Here is an 18,804-nt window from a genome sequence, read left to right as displayed (position 1 = left end):
ATTTGTACTGCAAGAGAACAGTTTGTTAATAAGTGCATCAAGAGAAGCTTTGCTAGTCAATGAGGGATGTAAATTATCCAGTACTCCTGTACTTAAAAAGTGTGTCAATGTTAAGTAAATATTTCATTCATTAAAGTAATAAAGTGGACGGTATTTAGTGAGCTGTGGTTTAACGAGCCTTCTCTCATATCAATCGAACAACCCACAGTTATGGCCAGACGACTGCATTTTCGCCAGGTCACAGGAATAACAATATAAAACGCAACACCAAATTAACAAGGGAACAAACTGTCTTCAAGTAGACCTCAACAACTCTTTATCGTTCGTTAAACGACATATTCAGTTAGCTAATGGTTCGGCGCTATGCTATGCGGTGTCTCTCTACAGAGAATTTTTACGTCTACTAAACTGGAACTAGAACTAGAAATAACCAATTCGGTTCCCACGCTGGCACAAAAGAACATACTTGCCAACTCTTTCCAAGCTTTTTGCACTGGCAGAAAAACTTAATTGATCACTCATCATCATCAGTGTTCTGTCCTAATGCAAGACTTCACACGTAAATCTCCATGCAGTCTTGTCATTTGCTACCCTATTCGTGTTGCCATAATTATTTTCTGTCCTTTTGCTACGCACTATCTGGTATCTTCTGCGTCCTCTTCCTCTTCCATTCACCGTTCCTTCCACAGTTCCATCAGTAAACAAACTCTTCTCATCCAATATCCAAGCCAATTATGTTTCATCTCCCTGATTACCTTTAAAATTTCCCTCTATTACACCACTCTTCTCAACACCTCCTCATTTTTCACGTTGTCTCCCTATTTTATGGCTTTCATCCTTCTCCAAAGCCACATATCAAATGCTTCTTAATGATTGATAACTCACTGCCGATCTGCGACACTCAGCGCCGCCGTACAGTAGCCACAACCTGCCCACGACGGCTGCCAAACAAACTCAATTTCGCGAGGTCCAGAACAGCTCAGATAATTTGCTTTTTAACATTCATTCTTTCCATCCAAAAAGTGACCAGTAACGACGTGCAGGCAATTTCACTGTCCATTTCCCGTTCGTAGTAATGACACTCCACTACAGAATGCTGTTTCCCCCCAGTTCTTAACAAAAGCACATGTCCAACACATGCTGGTAAACACCTGCCACCCTGGCAGCACCATTCACCCATCAGTCAGAGGCCCGGATCATAGCCATTTAGCAGGGTAAACGAAAACGCAGTGCATCGTCCCCACGGTGGGCAAATCTACTCGCCAGATACCTGAGACCGATCCTTCTGTGCCGGCCGCGGTGGTCTCGCTGTTCTCGGCGCTGAGTCCGGAACCGCGCGACTGCTACGGTCGCAGGTTCGAATCCTGCCTCGGGCATGGATGTGTGTGATGTCCTTAGGTTAGTTAGGTTTAAATAGTTCTGAGTTCTAGGGGACTGATGACCACAGATGTTAAGTCCCATAGTTCTCAAAGCCATTTGAACCATTTTTCATCCTTCTGTTCTAAACAGCGGTCAGGACGAGACAAGGACGTGTCCGAGAAAGGTATGTCACTGAAGTTGTAGCACCTGCAGCTCATTAGCTAAAATAGTTCGACAGTGCAAATTAGTAGATTTCTTTTGTGTGGTCATGGTATCTGCAATTACTGTACAGTTATTAAAGGTGTTTAAAATCCGTCTGTACAACTACATAAATGTACGCATTTCGTATTACTTGTATGAAACATCAAAGTTACGGAACGAAATATTTAAGTTTAAATTCAGTTCTACTCTTTTAGACGGATACCCAGCATTTCTTAGCTTGTTATCTTTACTAATGTAGTTCCTAAAACTTCGATAAGCCGCGGTAAATCTCTCAGGAACTGTTAGGGGCGCCTGAAAACCATTCACAGCATCAGAAAAGTACTGATACACCAGTCGTTTATGAAACAGAGTTCCTTGCCCCTACCCGTAAATTGGCCACAACGAGTTACCTTGAGCACTGTACCTTGAGTTAAGCAGTAGGCGTCTCTCCGCTTTCTGCCACTCCAGATAGAGCTCCCAGCCTGTTTCTTCGTCCAGTGTACCCGTTTGCTGTCTTAATACCTCTCCACACTCGCGAAACCACCCTTGTGTTGCCAACACCAGCCTAACATTGGCTGAAACCACTGTGAGCGTGTGGGAGCTACTCTGTCATTCTGTGCAACGGATTAATCTGAGATGTACCCTTTACCCTGTGGCTCCTGCAAGACGCAATTTCCACCCCCACACTATTACAGAAGTCACACAGACGCTCCAAACGTTCTAAAGACAAATGCCTGAAAAACTCTCAGCAATAAATACCTTCTGGAGTCGTCCACTGTAAGGAAATGACACAAAATTCACAAAATTTCTTACGTAACTAGTGGGATACTTGGGTACTGGAGTAGTGCTAATTAGTGTAAGAAAAACATGAAACTAACGAAAATTATTATTTATTTTTGCAAAAATTCTGAGAAATCACAATGGCACTTTTAGTTATGAATTGGACAAGTTATATCCTGGTTCCTTTCGGAATGTGAAGTTACCTCTCAAGGATAGGATTCGCTAATGAAATTTCTATACAAAATTTAAGATTGTTATTAACTTGGCAGAATGGCTGAGAGCCGTGCCTACTCAACTTCAATAATTATCCGTTAGAATGTTGCCAGGTGTCGCGTATAGAAGTTTGTATAAATAGTTCCACGGTAAACGGCTACATATCGAGTATAAATTGTATAAAGTGCAATAACTACATCGCGAAAGGTATCAAGTTATGTGCAGTGTCGCAAAAATGGATTCATACAAAGTGTTTCGCGGGAACGGAAGAATGGGACGCGAAATGTGACTGTGGCATGGAATGCTGCGATCTATTAACGGTAGCTTTGTCAAGATACGATAACTGCATTGAAGAAAGTGTTACTACATCGCTTCAGCAAGACCTTGTGCTTGCAAATCGTTACGTAAATAAGTTAGAGGAACTGATAAAGCAGCGGAATTATGACGATTTAGAAAACGAGTGTAATGAGAACATACCGGCAATTTTCGTCTCAAACAAAACTTCTGCTGGTAGTAAACGAAATCTTTCTGGCGGTATGACATCGTCAGTAAATAGAGTGCAAAGAAAAACGGGTAATAAAGACACGGCAGGACGAAATGTGAACTAAAAAAATAAGACAAGTGAATCTAGATCATCTGTGTGTTCTAACGAGAGAAACAGGTTTGATGTGCTACAAGAAGATGAAAATTGGGAACAACAAAGCACTGGGGTAGATAAAAACTTCATAGTTCAAGAAAACAGCATAAGTAGCAAGAAACATTCGTACAACAGACACAGCACTAACACAAAAAGTTCACCTAAATACAAAAAAAGAATAACAGTGTTTGCAAACAGCCATGGGCGATCAGTTGCACCCAACTTAATGCATCAAAGTCATAATAATTTCGTAATCCAAGGAAATGTTATACCAGGTGCACCATTAACTTCAATACTTGAAAGCTGTAACAACTTACAAGATCTCACAATGAATGACACAGTTATAATCTGGGGTGGCTCAAATGATGTAGCCAAAAACGAAGCAGACAAGGCATTAAATGCTATAACATCAGCATTAATTAAGCTTCAGCACACAAATGTAATCATAGTAGGGATACCCCATAGATATGATCTTGAGAGCTGGTCTTGTGTGAACGATGAAACCAGGCGAACAAATAGGAAAATAGCCAAAATAGTGAAATCTCTCCAAAACACTCAGTTTGTAACAGTCCCTGAGAACAGAGACTGGTACACTTCTCACGGACTACACCTAAATGCTAATGGCAAGGAAGAAATGGCCAGAACTCTACTTCCAGCCATCTCTCCAAAAAATCAACTAAAGCCTGCAATATCACTTGAGTGGAAGGATCCAGATGGAACTGAGCAAATAATACCACAGCAAGAAAAAATTACACTACCAGAAATCAACCACAATGTTGTCAAGAGGACAGTAACGAACAATGGAGTAGGAAGATCAGTTTGCAGCAACAGGATATTCAAAAGTCCAGAAACACATTGTGCTCCTAGAAGATCCTCAAGACCAATAAAACCTAGAGTTCAAAGTGACATGTTTTTGTGGGAAAGTAAAGCAACTAACAATTTCCCAGGACTGGGTAAAAACAACTGGCCAAGCCAGCTAGTCAAAACAACAGAAGCTGTGGCATCAACTGCAGACTCCTCAGCATCACTTACTCAATCAAATGTGATGGAGTATACAACTCCAGTTACTGCAACACCAGGCAGCTCAGCAACTCCTCAGACTGTACGGAGCAAGAAGGCACCTCAACAGCTACAATTGACAACTAGACAGACAGAAGCCATGTTCGGTAGTAGATCGAGAAATGCAAGATCGCCAAAGAACAGGAACACTTTTAGTCCCTGGATCCAGAACTTATGTAAGTGAACCAACTCAGTGCATTTTAAAGGAAGATAATCAGAGTGACCAGTTAAAAATACCACTAAGGCTCATGCACCTAAACATATAGTACCTTAGAAATAAGCTTAATATATTACAGGTTTTTGTAAGTGAACAGTCACCTCATATAGTAGTGTTAACTGAGCATGGATTAAAATCTGATGAAATTATTTACTGTAAACTAGAGGGCTACTCCTTAGCAAATAGTTATTGTAGACAGCAACATAAGGGTGGTGGTGTGGCAGTTTACATCAGTGAGAATCTCGAGTACAAGAAAATAAACTATCTAGACCAGTACAACAAAGAAGGCTTGATTGAAGTGACAGGCATTGAAGTCCACACCAAAGGGTGTAGAGAGGTTATGAGAAAACATAAAGTTATTGGGATTTACCATCCACCAAAGGCGGATGTAGTTAGCTTCATAGACATATTTAGTAGAGTAGTGGGATGTTGTGGTCCCAGGGACCTAACTATACTTGGTGATCTGAATATTGAGGCAAAATCTTCCAGTTTGTGTAATATGAGGTTAATAGGTACTCTTAACTCATATAATCTCATAAATGTAGTAAATAGTGATACCAGGGTAAAGTCCATATCTAGCGGAATTGATTATGTTATACTATGTAAACATATTAAAGACAGTGCTAGGTGCTGGAATATGGATTTTCACTACTCTGACCACAAATGCCAGCTTGTAGAGTATGTAAACACAAGCATCCCAAAAATGACAAAAGTTGTCGAAAATAAAAGAATCCTAAAAGAGGGTAACATTCTTGCCTTAAGAAATAAATTAGCTATAGAGGACTGGGATCTGGCTTACCACACTGAAGGATCTGAAAATAAATGGGCCAAATTCTATGATACTATGCTAAGACACTTTGACAGATGCTGCCCTATTAAGAAAATACAAAGAGTGTTCACCCATAACCAAAGTGCAAAAACCAACAGACTGATACTTCCAGCAAATATGATAAAACTCAGGCAAAACATCCAGGACCTGGATGTGTTACACAAGTCAACAAACCTGCAGGTTTTTAAGGTCAAGTACAACAAAGCCAAGAAAATCTTTCAGAAAGAGCTTTCAAATCTAAGAAAACAGATATACAGCAGTGGAATAGCTCAATCAGACAATATAGCCAAGACCTCCTGGAGAATTGTAAATCAATTTCGCAAAGCCACACCGAAGCCAGAAACTGAAATTTTAATTATAAGACATGAAGGAAACACAATTAAAGATCCTAATAAAGTTTGCAATGTTTTCAATAAATACTTTATATCTGCAGCTGTTAGTCCAATTAATAACACAGTTGTGAGTAGTGAGGTAAAGCTCTGCCCCTTTGAAGAGCCACCTTTTGAATTCAAACAAGTAAGTGAAAAAGAAATAGGCAGGATAATAAATAACCTAAAGAATAAGTTCTCATCTGGATGGGATGGTTTTAGTAGTATTGTGATTAAAAAATGTAATGAGGAATTAGTTAAAATAATCACCCACCTGGTAAACTGCAGTATCAGAGAACATACATTTCCAAATGTATTGAAATGGAGCACAGTTAAACCAGTGCATAAAAAAGGATCCAAGGCAGAGGTTTAAAATTTCAGGCCCATATCATTAATACCTGTCTTCAGCAAAGTATTTGAAGTTGTGCTGCTGACACAACTTAGTGACTATTTCTTGAAAAATAAGTTCCTAACAGAGACACAACACGGATTCCGAAAAGATCATAGTACTATCACAGCAATCACGGAATTTCTTCACAAAACGTATGGTGCCCTTGATCAAGGAATGCAAACAGCTGGCATATTTCTAGACCTTACTAAAGCCTTTGACTCGGTAAACCATGAGTTACTTTTAAGTAAACTTGAGTCATACAATGTAAATGCTGCATCCATGCATTTAACTGCAAGCAGTGTACAAAGCTGACTTACAAAATCAATAATCAGATCATTAATTTCCAGTCCAAATATGAGACAGTCACACAAGGTGTACCCCAGGGCTCAATTTTGGGCCCTTTCCTTTTCCTAGTGTACATAAATGATATAGAGCAACCTTTCAACTCCCAATTGGTAACCTATGCAGACGATACCTCACTGTTATTTCTTGGTAAACAAAATGATGAGTTAAAGTTGGTAGCCACTGAGGGACTACAGCAAATAACTACTTATTCCCAAGATCAAGGTTTGAAAGTTAATATCAGTAAATCTCAGTTATTGCCATTTAAACTTACAAACTCACACCAAACCTCTATCAGTAACATAGGTGGAATTGAAGTAGTGGACACAGAAGGCTGCAGATTTCTAGGTATTCACCTAGATGAAAATCTAAGATGGGTAAACCATATCAAATTTTTATGCAATAAAATCAGCAGTTCATTACATCTAATCAGCCAGTTATCAAAAGTAGTTCCACATCAGACATTAAAAACAATTTATTATGGAACCATTTTTCCACAGATTAATTACGGGATAGAGATATGGGGTTGTGCTGCCGACATACATATGAACAGAATATTAACCCTACAGAAAAGAGCAATCAGAATTATCCATGGATTAGGGTATAGAGATTCATGCAGGGAAATCTTTGTTCATCATAAATACCTCACAGTCTACTCACTGTATCTTTACAAATTAATTATATTTTTTGTGACACATCAAAACAAAGAAACAAAGTGCTCTGATATGCATGCCTATAATACAAGAAATAAAGACTGCTACTACAGACAAAGAACAAAATTAAAAACAACAGACCATAGTCCATGCATTAGTGGTCAAATATGGTACAACAGATTACCGAGCTCTACAAGGTGCCACAAAGGGAACTTATTCAAAGTGAAACTGAAACATTTCTTGATTGACAAGTGTTTATACTCTTTAAGTGAATATTAATATTAAACTAAAATAAATTATTGTGTGTATATATATATATATATATATATATATATATGTATATATTGTACTAAACTTGTAAAAAAATGATATGACGTTTGCAAAAGACACCAGTTGGTGTCTCCATGCAAAAAAAATACAATAAATAAATAAAGGTTCGGTCGAGGCTGTTGCGGGTGAAATGCAGTGAAGTGTAATGTTGTGGACGAAATATGGGGCTCTCAATAGTTATAGCGCACAATACCGTAAGCTGCGATGACTGCTGTCTGCGCCGCTCGCTGCTGACAAATAAGATAACTCTTGATCTATCTGGATTGACCTTCGCCAATCAAACTCTCCATACACCTTGATGAAGTCAAGGACTCCTATTCGCCCACAGTCTAACTATTCGCGTGGTACACCGGTCAGATAATCAGTCCATTGCGATGCCACTCAAAAATTCGCTCGCAGGCGTTTAACTACAACTCTGTCCGTTCACACCACTCAAGAAGTGTGGCGGCCAACACAGTGAACAACGCTTAATCACAAGGACTCTATATAGAGTCGCACTCCGATTTACTCTCGACAGAGGTGCTCTCCCAGTGAAGTACTGAGGAGAGACTTGTTCCTCGCTCTTTAAGTACACTTATGAGCACACACGCTCTCGTTACGTGTTCTCGCTCCAAGAGCGGCAACGGAATGGCCCCTCTCCACGCCAGACATGAAGGGGTATATCTTTCAGTCTCTTCCATTACTCCTTCAGCTCAAGGCGTCAGGAATATCGTCTGCCAATCAGCATTGCTCTTCTAAAACGGGAAAATGCCGTTTCGTTTAAGGCGACCAATTGGGAAATCTGTAGCATCGGCGTTTGGCGTTTGCTGTCTCCCTGTTAAAACCTCTGAAACTGCGTGCTATGTTTGTAAAGAATGTGTAGGCTGGGCGCTCCCACACAATGCAGCGGAATTTGCTTTTAAGTCGAACACGGGGTCGTTCTCCCCTTTCACTCGGGCAAACGCTGTCTGCTCCACGGGCAGTCGCCATCTGACGTAGATAGGTTGAATCGTCCTCTGAAGGGACTGGGCTCTCGGCATGCGGTCCGCCTCTCCCAAACTAAAAGCTCCTGTGGCCATGGGTCTTGAATGTACGTGTGTACGCCAGCCTTGAGTATCTCAATCCCGGTGCGCACTTCTTATTTCCGTATCGTTTACATGAATTCATACGACATTGACTTTATCTTATCGAGTTTGGGTTCGAATGAAGCGTCTTGATGTGCAGAATATGAATGTGAGGGCGGAATATGTAAGCAATGAAGGTCAGAAGACCATGACATCTTGCACCATTTTGGTCCATATTACACTGTAAACGATCTTTGTCAAGTTTTTTTAATAATATCTTTGACTGTGAGCTGGGGAACTTTTATCAAATTGTTTTGATATAACTTGGAGCATGTTACTAGCTTTTATACGCATCTTTCTTCTAGTTGCCATACCAGATACACATTCTGGCTCCTTCACTTTTTTGATGAGCTGTCTCATGTGCATTCATAGAGAGGTCCCCAAATTGGTCAGTCGGCTTCCCTCTACCCCACAGCCTTGCTTGCTCCTCCTGTTTCCTGTTATAAGTGTCCTTAAAATGGGAAGTAACACTTTGCAGCTACTGACCCACATCCGTTCGGTGTTTGCAAATAGCGTCCGAGTTCCCAGAGCTGCTATGCTTCCGTAGGTCTGGGTGTCGCATACACTTCGTAATGCACAGTTCTGAGAACTGCTTAACCTTGTTGTGTACGGTGTTTTCCGGTCACTTGTACCTGAGCTCATAGGTGTGCAAGGTGGCTATAATTTCGCACCTTACAAGCACTCATTAACATACTTCGCCGTGAACTACAATTAAATATAATTTGATAGGTTGTACATCGTATACATGAATATTCAAAGGAGACTGACATTGCCATGTACGCCTTGCAAATAACTGTTAATGTCTATTGCATGAAAGGTGACGGGGTCTCTTTATTGTAAAAACGGTGTAATGAATGATTGCCTATACTAGTAGAGGCTGGAACGACAGTGGAGATGAAATGACAGGTAGAGCTCAAGCTCTGGGTGGAAGGCCCGCACAGGCGTTGGTCCTGCTTAAACACAGGAAGTAGCTAGACGGATGTCGTGGCACCTGAGATCTGGAGCACAATAAGGTGACAGCCGGCCGCAATTGTAGCAGGGACGGAAGGATAACCAGATAATACTTCCGAACTCTTGGACGCAGGTGAGAGGAACGAAGAAGCGGCACCTCGGAAACCACGCAGGCTGGGGTATTTCCAAGAATTTTTACTCAGAAGCGTACCCTTGTGCGAGTACAGGTTTTTCCTCGCAAACTTTCTGCACTGGACGACAAAAGACTAAAATTTGGTTGGTCTGTTGGCCGGTTGGTCGGCGTTCGGAAGAATCTGTAGAGAGGGAGAATATTCCGTGGTTTCTGGAGTATGTTTCGTTTTCGGGATTACGAGAGTGGGGAGCTGAGCCTTGCTGGGAAGCCAGAGGTGGGGAGACGAGGTCTTCCATTGTGAGTGCCAGTGTGTGACGTTCGCTGGGTATCAGCTTTGTTGGTATGGATATACTTGCTGTCTTTGCTCTCAGGAGAGTTTATAGTTAGAACAGTTAGTCACTGTACTGTTGCAAACTTATACGATTCTGGACTTCACCTCCGGGTTGGAAGTAGACGTTGAACACGCAGCGTTCAGTAATTGAGAGCACTTCCTCTGCCTATACTTACATTGAAACGTTATCTGAACTCCATCCTTGTGGTTGGGGGTTCGCGTTTCGTATCTGTAGAACACACAGAGGAGAAGACAGTATTAGAGTATATCAGTCAGAGGACCTCCTTCTGCCGTCCTCGTGTTTGAAAGAGTTTATTTGTGGCTGGAGTTCTTCCATCGTCGCAGAAGAGTACGAGAACCATCACTTCGATGCACCGGACGCAGCATATATGGTGATATTGCAAATCGCTTCGGCTTATTGGGGCTATAGTTTATTTGGAATGAGGTTCCACACCACCGTAGACCATCTTTGAAAGTAGTGTCTTCTAGTGTTTGGTACGTAGATGATGACAGTCCCGTGCGGTTCTAGGCGTTTCAGTCTGGAACCGCGTGACCGCTACGGTCGCAGGTTCGAATCCTGCCTCGGGCATGGACGTGTGTGATGTCCTTCGGTTAGTTAAGTTTAAGTAGTTCTAAGTTCTAGGGGACTGATGACCCCAGAAGTTAAGTCACATAGTGGTCAGAGCCATTTGAACCATTTTTTTTTCATGTCAGTCATTTCGCGTTATTGATATTAGATCGCGTAGTCATAATAAGGGCCAGAGTTGGGCAAATGATTAGTAATTACTTAGGAATTGTAATATTTGTAATATAAAAGGATTTTCTTTTTTAATCTACAAAAAATATATGAACAGGAACAACTTTTGTCATTTACTACTATTAGTTGCCTTAATCACTGAGTTAATTATTTATAACTTGTAATTTATATGTTAAAGTCCATCAGATGAACGTAAGATCTGGTTCAGGGGGTAGTCAGAGAGAAACAAATCTCCATTTTAGCGTTTATTACACTACTGGCCATTAAAATAGCTAGATGATAAACGGGTTTACATTCGAGAAATATATTATACTTGAACTGACATGTGATTACATTTTCAAGCAATTTGGGTGCATAGAAAGTGAGAAATAAGTACCCAGAACAACCACCTCTGGCCGTAATAACGGCCTTGATACACCCTGGCACTGAGTCAGACAGAGATTGGATGGCGTGTACAGGTACAGCTGCCCATGCAGCTCCAACACGATACCACAATTCATCATGAGAAGTGACTGGCGTATTGTGACGAGCCAGTTGCTCGGCCACCATTGACCAGACGTTTCCAGTTGGTGAGAGATCTGGAGAATGTGGTCGCCATCGCAGCAGTCGAACATTTTGTGTATCCAGAAAGGCCCGTACAGGACCTTCAACAAGAGGTCGTGCATTATCCTGCTGAAATGTAGGATTTCGCAGGGATCGAATGAAGGGTAGAGCCACGGGTCGTAACACATCTGAAATGTAACGTCCACTGTTCAAAGTGTCGTCAGTGCGAAAAAGAGGTGACAGACACGTGTAACCAATGGCACCCCATACCATCACACTGAGTGATGCGCCAGTATGGCGATGACGAATACACGCTTCCAATGTGCGTTCGCCGCGATGTCGCCAAACACGGATGCGACCATCATGATGCTGTAAACAGAATCTGGATTCATCCGAAAAAATGACGTTTCGCCATTCGTGCACCCAGGTTCGTCGTTGAGTACACCATCACAGGCGCTCCTGTCTGTGATGCAGCGTCAAGGGTAACCGCAGCCACGGTCTCCGAGCTGATAGTCCATGTTGCTGGAAACGTCGTCGAACTGTTCGTGCAGATGGTTGGTGTCTTGCAAACGTCCCCATCTCTTCACTCAGGGATCGAGACGTGGCTGAACGATCCGTTACAGCCATGCGGATAAGATGCCCGTCAGCACTATGGGACTTAAGTTCTGAGGTCATCAGTCCTCTAGAACTTAGAACTACTTAAACCTAACTAACCTAAGGACAACACACACATCAATGCCCGAGGCAGGATTCGAACCTGCGACCGTATCGGCCGCGCGGTCGCAGACCGTAGCGCCTAGAACCGGTCGGCCACCCCGTCCGTCCATCAAAGTCGGAAACGTGATGGTACGGATTTCTCCTCCTTACACGAGGCATCACAGCAACGTTTCAGCAGAGCAAATGCTGTATGAGAAGTCGTTTGGAATCTTTCCTCATGTCAGCACGTTGTAGGTGTCGCCACCGGCGCCAACCTTGTGTGAATGTATTTTCCGTTGCGCACATTTTATTTTACACCCACCTGGGATAGCATCTTGGAGGTGAGCGTGCCTTCCGCCCTCCCAGTGACGCAGTACAGTGTGCACCATTGCCACTCTCCCGTCGGAAACCATCACCTCGCTGCGAACGTAGCAGATATTACACATTACCACCTCGAAGAACGACGGCTACGGACCTTACTGATACCTTCCGATTAAAGCCCTACTAAACAGGCAGTCATAGAGTGATGCGGTCGGTTTCAGTGCAGAGTGTCTACTTGTCAATTATTCAAAAAGAGACTTAATCGCATTTGTTATTGTTATACCGCCAACCAGTTTCAACCCGGCGTAGGGGTCATCTTCTGGGCGTTTACACCATTGGTAGACTGCTGGTGGCGTCACTTCTGTCTACATAGTTTCCTGCCGTTGTGTAGCCAGTAGTGACACCACCAGCAGTCGACCAATGGTGTAAACGCCCAGAAGATGACCCCTACGTCGGGTTGAAACTGGTTGGCGGTGTAACAATAACAAATGCGATTAAGACTCTTTTTGAATAACTGATTGATCATACTAATCGCTGCTTCATCTCCACAACCATGTTGTCCAAAAGTCTACTTGTCAGCCGCGGCGGCTGCGGACGTCGGCTGCTGAGCCAAGCCGAGGTGAGGTGAGGCCAGGGCAGGGTAGGCGGCGTCAGAAGCCGGTAACGGCCGTGTCGGGACCCGGCTGCGCCTCCGTGATTTACGGCGGCCGCCGCTGTTGCTGCCGCCGCGGCCAGGGAGGCGTCTACGGCTTCATTAGCACCGCCGGCTCAACAGGCGGCAGCCGTCCGCCTGCTTCCACTCCTCCCCCCGCAGACAGCTGCTGCCCACGTGGACTCCGAAATTACCTCCTAATAGCTGCGATCCGTGACCGCCCCGGGCGTTTATTCAAACGACCTCTCGCCCTTGTGCTCCTCTTGTTCTCTACTGGCTTACCTCTCTCTCTCTCTCTCTCTCTCTCACACACACACACACACACACACACACACACACACACACCTCTCACCTTTACTTTCCCTGAGTTCTTGACTCTCACGACCCTGTGACAGACGACGGCCTGGGTGGCAGAGCGGTTATAGGCGCCACAGTCTGGAACCTCGCGACCGCTAACGTCGCAGGTTCGAATCCTGCCTCGGGCATAGGTGTGTGTGATGACCTTAGGTTAAATGGCTCTGAGCACTATCGGACTTAACATCTGTGGTATTCAGTCCCATAGAACTTAGAACTACTTAAACCTAACTAACCTAAGAAAATCACACACATCCATGCCCGAGGCAGGATTCGAACCTGCGACCGCGTTTCCAGACTGAAGCGCCTAGAACCGCACGACCACACTGGCCGGCCTCCTTAGGTTAGTTAGGCTGTAAGTAGTTCTAAGTTCTAGGGCACTGATGACCTCAGAAGTTAAGTCCCATAGTTCTGAGAGCCATTTGAACCACTTGAACCCGTCACAAACACCACATTCCGTCTACGCTACAAACTAGAATTCTTCTTTCTTCTCGTTCTTCTTTCACTGGTGCCGTGTCCTGCGCTAACGCAGGTTCGACATTGCTAGGAACGGATTTGGCAAGGTTAGTGGGAAGGGGTGGCCGCATGCCCTTCCTGCCGGCACCCCGTACCCCCCAGGACGGAATTAGTGTGTATGTGTGTGTGTATGTGTGTGTGTGTGTGTGTGTTTTGAGGTTTTCGGGCGCTAAACAGCGTGGTCATCAGCGCCCAAACGCATAGAAACAGGAACACATGCGGTGAAGGGACAAAGACGGACAGCGAACAAGGAGAACGGCTAAAAGACACAGACCTGACGCAGTTCCAAAACCTCTCATACAGAGGCAAAACGAGAGGAGAAGAAACGCACTAAAAATGAAAGGAAACACAAGGAAAAGAGAATAGAAATCGAAGTGAAACAAGAAGGTAGTCGTCACTGGCGGACCTCTTACCTAAAACCTGGGTGAGCCAGTCACTATAGGGGGGAGGGGTTTCCACTGGGAGCCGAACCGCACAATAACCCTGGGTTCGGCGCGGGGCGGCAGTGGGGTGAGTGGACTACTGTGGCCTGTTGGGTTGTGGGCCACTGAGGAGTATGGCGGAACTAAGGCTCTCCATCGGTACTAGGTCCCCGGTTTAATACAATACAACTCAACGCAAGATGTATGAGTCAGGGAAATACCCCTCAGACTTGAAGCAGAATATAATAATTCCAGTCCCAAAGAAAGCAGGTGTTGACAGATGTCAAAATTCCCGAACCATCAGTTTAATAAGTCACCGCTGCAAAATATGGATGGTTCAAGTGGCTCTGAGCACTATGGGACTTAACTTCTAACGTCATCAGTCCCCTAGAACGTAGAACTACTTAAACCTAACTAACCTAAGGACATCATACACATCCATGCCCGAGGCAGGATTCGAACGCACGACCGTAGCGGTCGCGCGTTTCCAGACTGTAGCGCCTTCAACCGCTTGGCCACCCCGGCCGGCTGCAAAATACTACTACGAATTCTTTACAGACGAATGGAAAAACTGGTAGAAGCGGACCTCGGGGAAGATCAGTTAAGATTCCGTATAAATGCTGGAACACATGAGGCAATACTAACTCTACGAATTATCTCAGAAGATAGATTAAGGAAACACGAACCTACGTTTCTAGCATTTGTAGACTTAGAGAAAGCTTTTGACAATGTTGACTGGAATACTCTCTTTCAAATTCTGAAGGTGGCAGGAGTCGAATTCAGGAAGCCAATTTACAGTTTGTACAGAAAGCAGATGGCTGTTGTAAGCGTCAAGTGGCACGAAAGGGAAGCAGTGGTTTGGAAGGGAGTGAGAGAGGGTTGTAGCCTCTCCCCGATGTTATTCAATCTGTATACTGAGCAAGCAGTGAAGGAAACCAAAGAAAAATCCGGAGTAGGAATTAAAACCTATGGAGAACAAACAAAAACTTTGAGATTTGCCGATGTCATTGTAATTCTGTCAGAGACAGCAAAGGACCTGGAAGAGCAGTTTAACGGAATGGACAGTGTCTGGAAAGGAGGCTACAAGATGAACATCAACTAAAGCAAATCGAGGGTTATGCAATGTAGTCGAATTAAATCAGGTACCGCTCAGGGTATTAAATTAGGGAGACACTTAAAATAGTAAATGAGTTTTGCTATTTGGGGAGCAAAACAACTGATAATGCCCGAAGTAGACTGGCAATGGCAAGGAAAGCGTTTCTGAAGAATAGAAAATTGTGAACATCGAGTATAGATATAAGTGTCAGGAAGTCTTTTCTGAAAGTATTTGTATGGAGTGCAGCCATGTATGGAAGTGAAACATAGACGATAAATAGTTTAGACAAGAAGAGAATAGAAGCTTTCGAAATGTGGTGCTACAGAATGATGCTGAAGATTAGGTGGGTAGATCAAGTAGCTAATGAGGAGGTACTGGACAGAACGGGGGAAAAGAGAATTTTGTGGCACAACTTGACTAAAAGAAGTTATCGATTGGTAGGACATATTCTGAGGCATCAAGGGATCGCCAATTTAGTACTCAAGGGCAGCCTGGGGGTTAAAAGTCGTAGAGGGAGACCAAGAGAGGAGTACACTAAGCAGATTCAGAAGGACGTAAGGTACAGTAGCTACTTGGCGATGAAGAAGCTTGCACAGGATAGAGTAGCATGGAGAGCTGTATCAAACCAGTCTCTGGACTGAAGACGACGACAACAACAACAACGACTGTATTATACGTGAAAGTTTACTTATGACAGTTAGTGCTCCCACACGTGTGATGCAATGGTTTATTTATTCTACTGTTCCGACTGTTTATTTTTATTCCGCGTAACTACAAATGGACCAGAGCTGCTTCATCATAAGTGGTGTCTGTTCTGTCTTAACATGTCCGACAGAACATTACACCTCTCTACACAAATGTACTGTATAGGTTTGTTATTTTCAACTAACGAAAAGAAAGCAGATTGCCAAAATAACATTACTTGATATTTCGTTAAGTCCTCCTACATATCAGTAAAATGTTCTCCCACATATCAGTTTCACACGTAAACCGTTGAAGTGTGGTTGTAAATATTGCATGAAATCAGCGGAAGGAGTCACTCACGTGTTCCAAAATGTTACCCGTAGTGTAGCTAGCACAATGACTATGCGTAGGGAGTTAAAAAGGATGGAATATAATACTGTAACAGCTTCTCACAAGGAACATATACAGGGTGATTCAGGAAGATATGGAGATATTTTAATATGTTATTGTGCAAGTAAGACTAAAGAAAGCACAAGCTGCGACATCGTCGCGAAAAAAACAGTGACCCGTATACGTAATAAGTTTCCTTTAATTTACGTGTATGGTCACAAATTTTTTTGTTAACAGATTACCGGTTTCGGTCCTTAATGACCATCATCAGATCTGCAACAAAAATGGGAAAAACAAGTACACTCGCAAACTGTATACAGCTCAAGAACAATACATAGACCATAATCAAAAGTAGTACTGACAACATTTATATTTGTGCGCCTTAAATATGAAGAGGCATACCTGTTTCATAAAAACAAAGTCCTAATGTACTGTAGCCATAGTACCATCGTCAAATGTTAAAAGCGGAATCAGCACCAGCATCGCTAAATTCATGTAAATAACATCACATGCAAGAGTCATGTTGTCAGTAGCCCTACTGTTCAAAACAAGCTGCCGTACAGTAGCCAAAAGATGTTTGTGCTGGAAGTTCACCAGATGTCGCTAATGTCGGCGTACACTAGTTTTTAGTAATTAATTGAAACAGCGAAAATAATGAGGGATACAATAGTTGAAGTCTTTAATAAGCTTTTAACGTATAAAGGGCATTACAGTAATAAAAAGCAATAGAAAGAAGAACACGACAAAAGTAATAGTGTTGAAAAGAGGAAGAGTTAAAAAAAGTGGTTGACATGTGCTCTAGTTGCAATATTCTAGATAATGACATAAATATTAAACACCGTTGATAGTGCACCGGGTAATATTAAACAACCATAAAACAAATCGCTAAAGGAGCCACGAATGAAAGAAAACATAGTGCTGCACATAATCAGCGCCCCCTGTTAGCGCTAACGCCAGAATTCCGCACAATGCTGTCCCAAAGCCGTTTTGTTTCCTGGCTTTGAGTGTTCTTTAAACCTTAACTTAAAAGAGCGGCCAGTTTGACCGATATAATATTTTTCACAGTTACTGCAGCCAATCCTTCAATCCTTTTCTGTTCATTTCATAGACTGCATTAATCAGATAATGCGGATCATCCACTGTCACGGAATTTTATCATTCTTTCCGTGCAACGGAGTGCCGCAGGGTACGAGGAAACCTCTGGAGGTCACGTTCATCCAACCTCTTCCCGCCTGTGCGGAATTCTGGCGTTAGCGCTAACAATGTGCAGCACTATGTTTTCTTTCATTCGTGGCTCCTTTAGCGATTTGTTTTATGGTTGTTTAACATTACCCGGTGCACTATCAACGGTGTTTAATATTTATGTCATTATCTAGAATATTGGCACTAGAGCACATGTCAACCGCTTTTTTTAACTCTTCCTCTTTTCAACAAGATTACTTTTGTCGTGTTCTTCTTTTTATTGCTTTTTATTACAGTAATGCCCATTATACGTTGAAAGCTTATTAGCGACTTCAACTATTGTATCCCCCATTATTTTCGCTGTTTCAATTAATTACTAAAAATTAGTGTACGCCGACATTAGCGACATCTGGTGAATTTACAACACAAACATCTTGTGGCTACTGTACGGCAGCTTGTTTTAAACAGCAGTACTACTGACAACATGACTCGTGCATGTGATGTTATTTATATGAATTTGGCGATGGCACTATGGCTGCAATACATTAGGACTTTGTTTTTATGAAACAGGTATGCCTCTTCATATTTAAGGCGCACAAATATAAATTTTGTCAGTACTACTTTTGATTATGGTCTATGTATTGTTCTTAAGCCGTATACAGTTTGCGAGTGTACTTGTTTTTCCCATTTTTGTTGCAGATCTGATGATGGTCATTAAGGACCGAAACCGGTAATCTGTTAACAAAAAGTTTGTACCATACACGTAAATTAAAGGAAAAAGACTAAAGAAAACAGTTCCTATAATCATAGGTCCAGCAATGTTTAGTTATGGAGTTGTGACTAATATAATATTTTGCTTGAAATTTAGCAACTTCGCTAATATTAAGCCAATGCATAACTGTACGAGGTTAAAGTAAAGCACGATTTTCATTTATTTTGTTGTTATTGATCTGGTAAATCTAATAAAACTTGTCCCAGACATGTATCTGCAGTAGTGTTCCACAACACCCACAGAAGCAAAGACGTGATTTCGTAAAATTTTTAAGTTATTAGCTACTTGCCCAAATTTGTTTTTTAAATTACTGTCAATTGCACAAAGTTTTCAACAGAAGTTTTAGAGAATTTGATTTTGGAAAAATGATGGTAACAATGTTAAGTGAAACTGTATGAATGTGTCAGATAATGTTCTTTCACTAATACCATAGCACAAGTGAATTCATGTTAAATCAGATAAAAACAAAGCCCACAATACACACAGTTTCACAATACATTCAGAATAAATGTTAAAAAATTT

The sequence above is a fragment of the Schistocerca americana genome, chromosome 3 (assembly GCF_021461395.2).
Source record: "Schistocerca americana isolate TAMUIC-IGC-003095 chromosome 3, iqSchAmer2.1, whole genome shotgun sequence".
NCBI classification, from domain to species: Eukaryota; Metazoa; Arthropoda; class Insecta; order Orthoptera; family Acrididae; genus Schistocerca; species Schistocerca americana.
Note: the sequence above shows the minus strand (reverse complement) of the source record.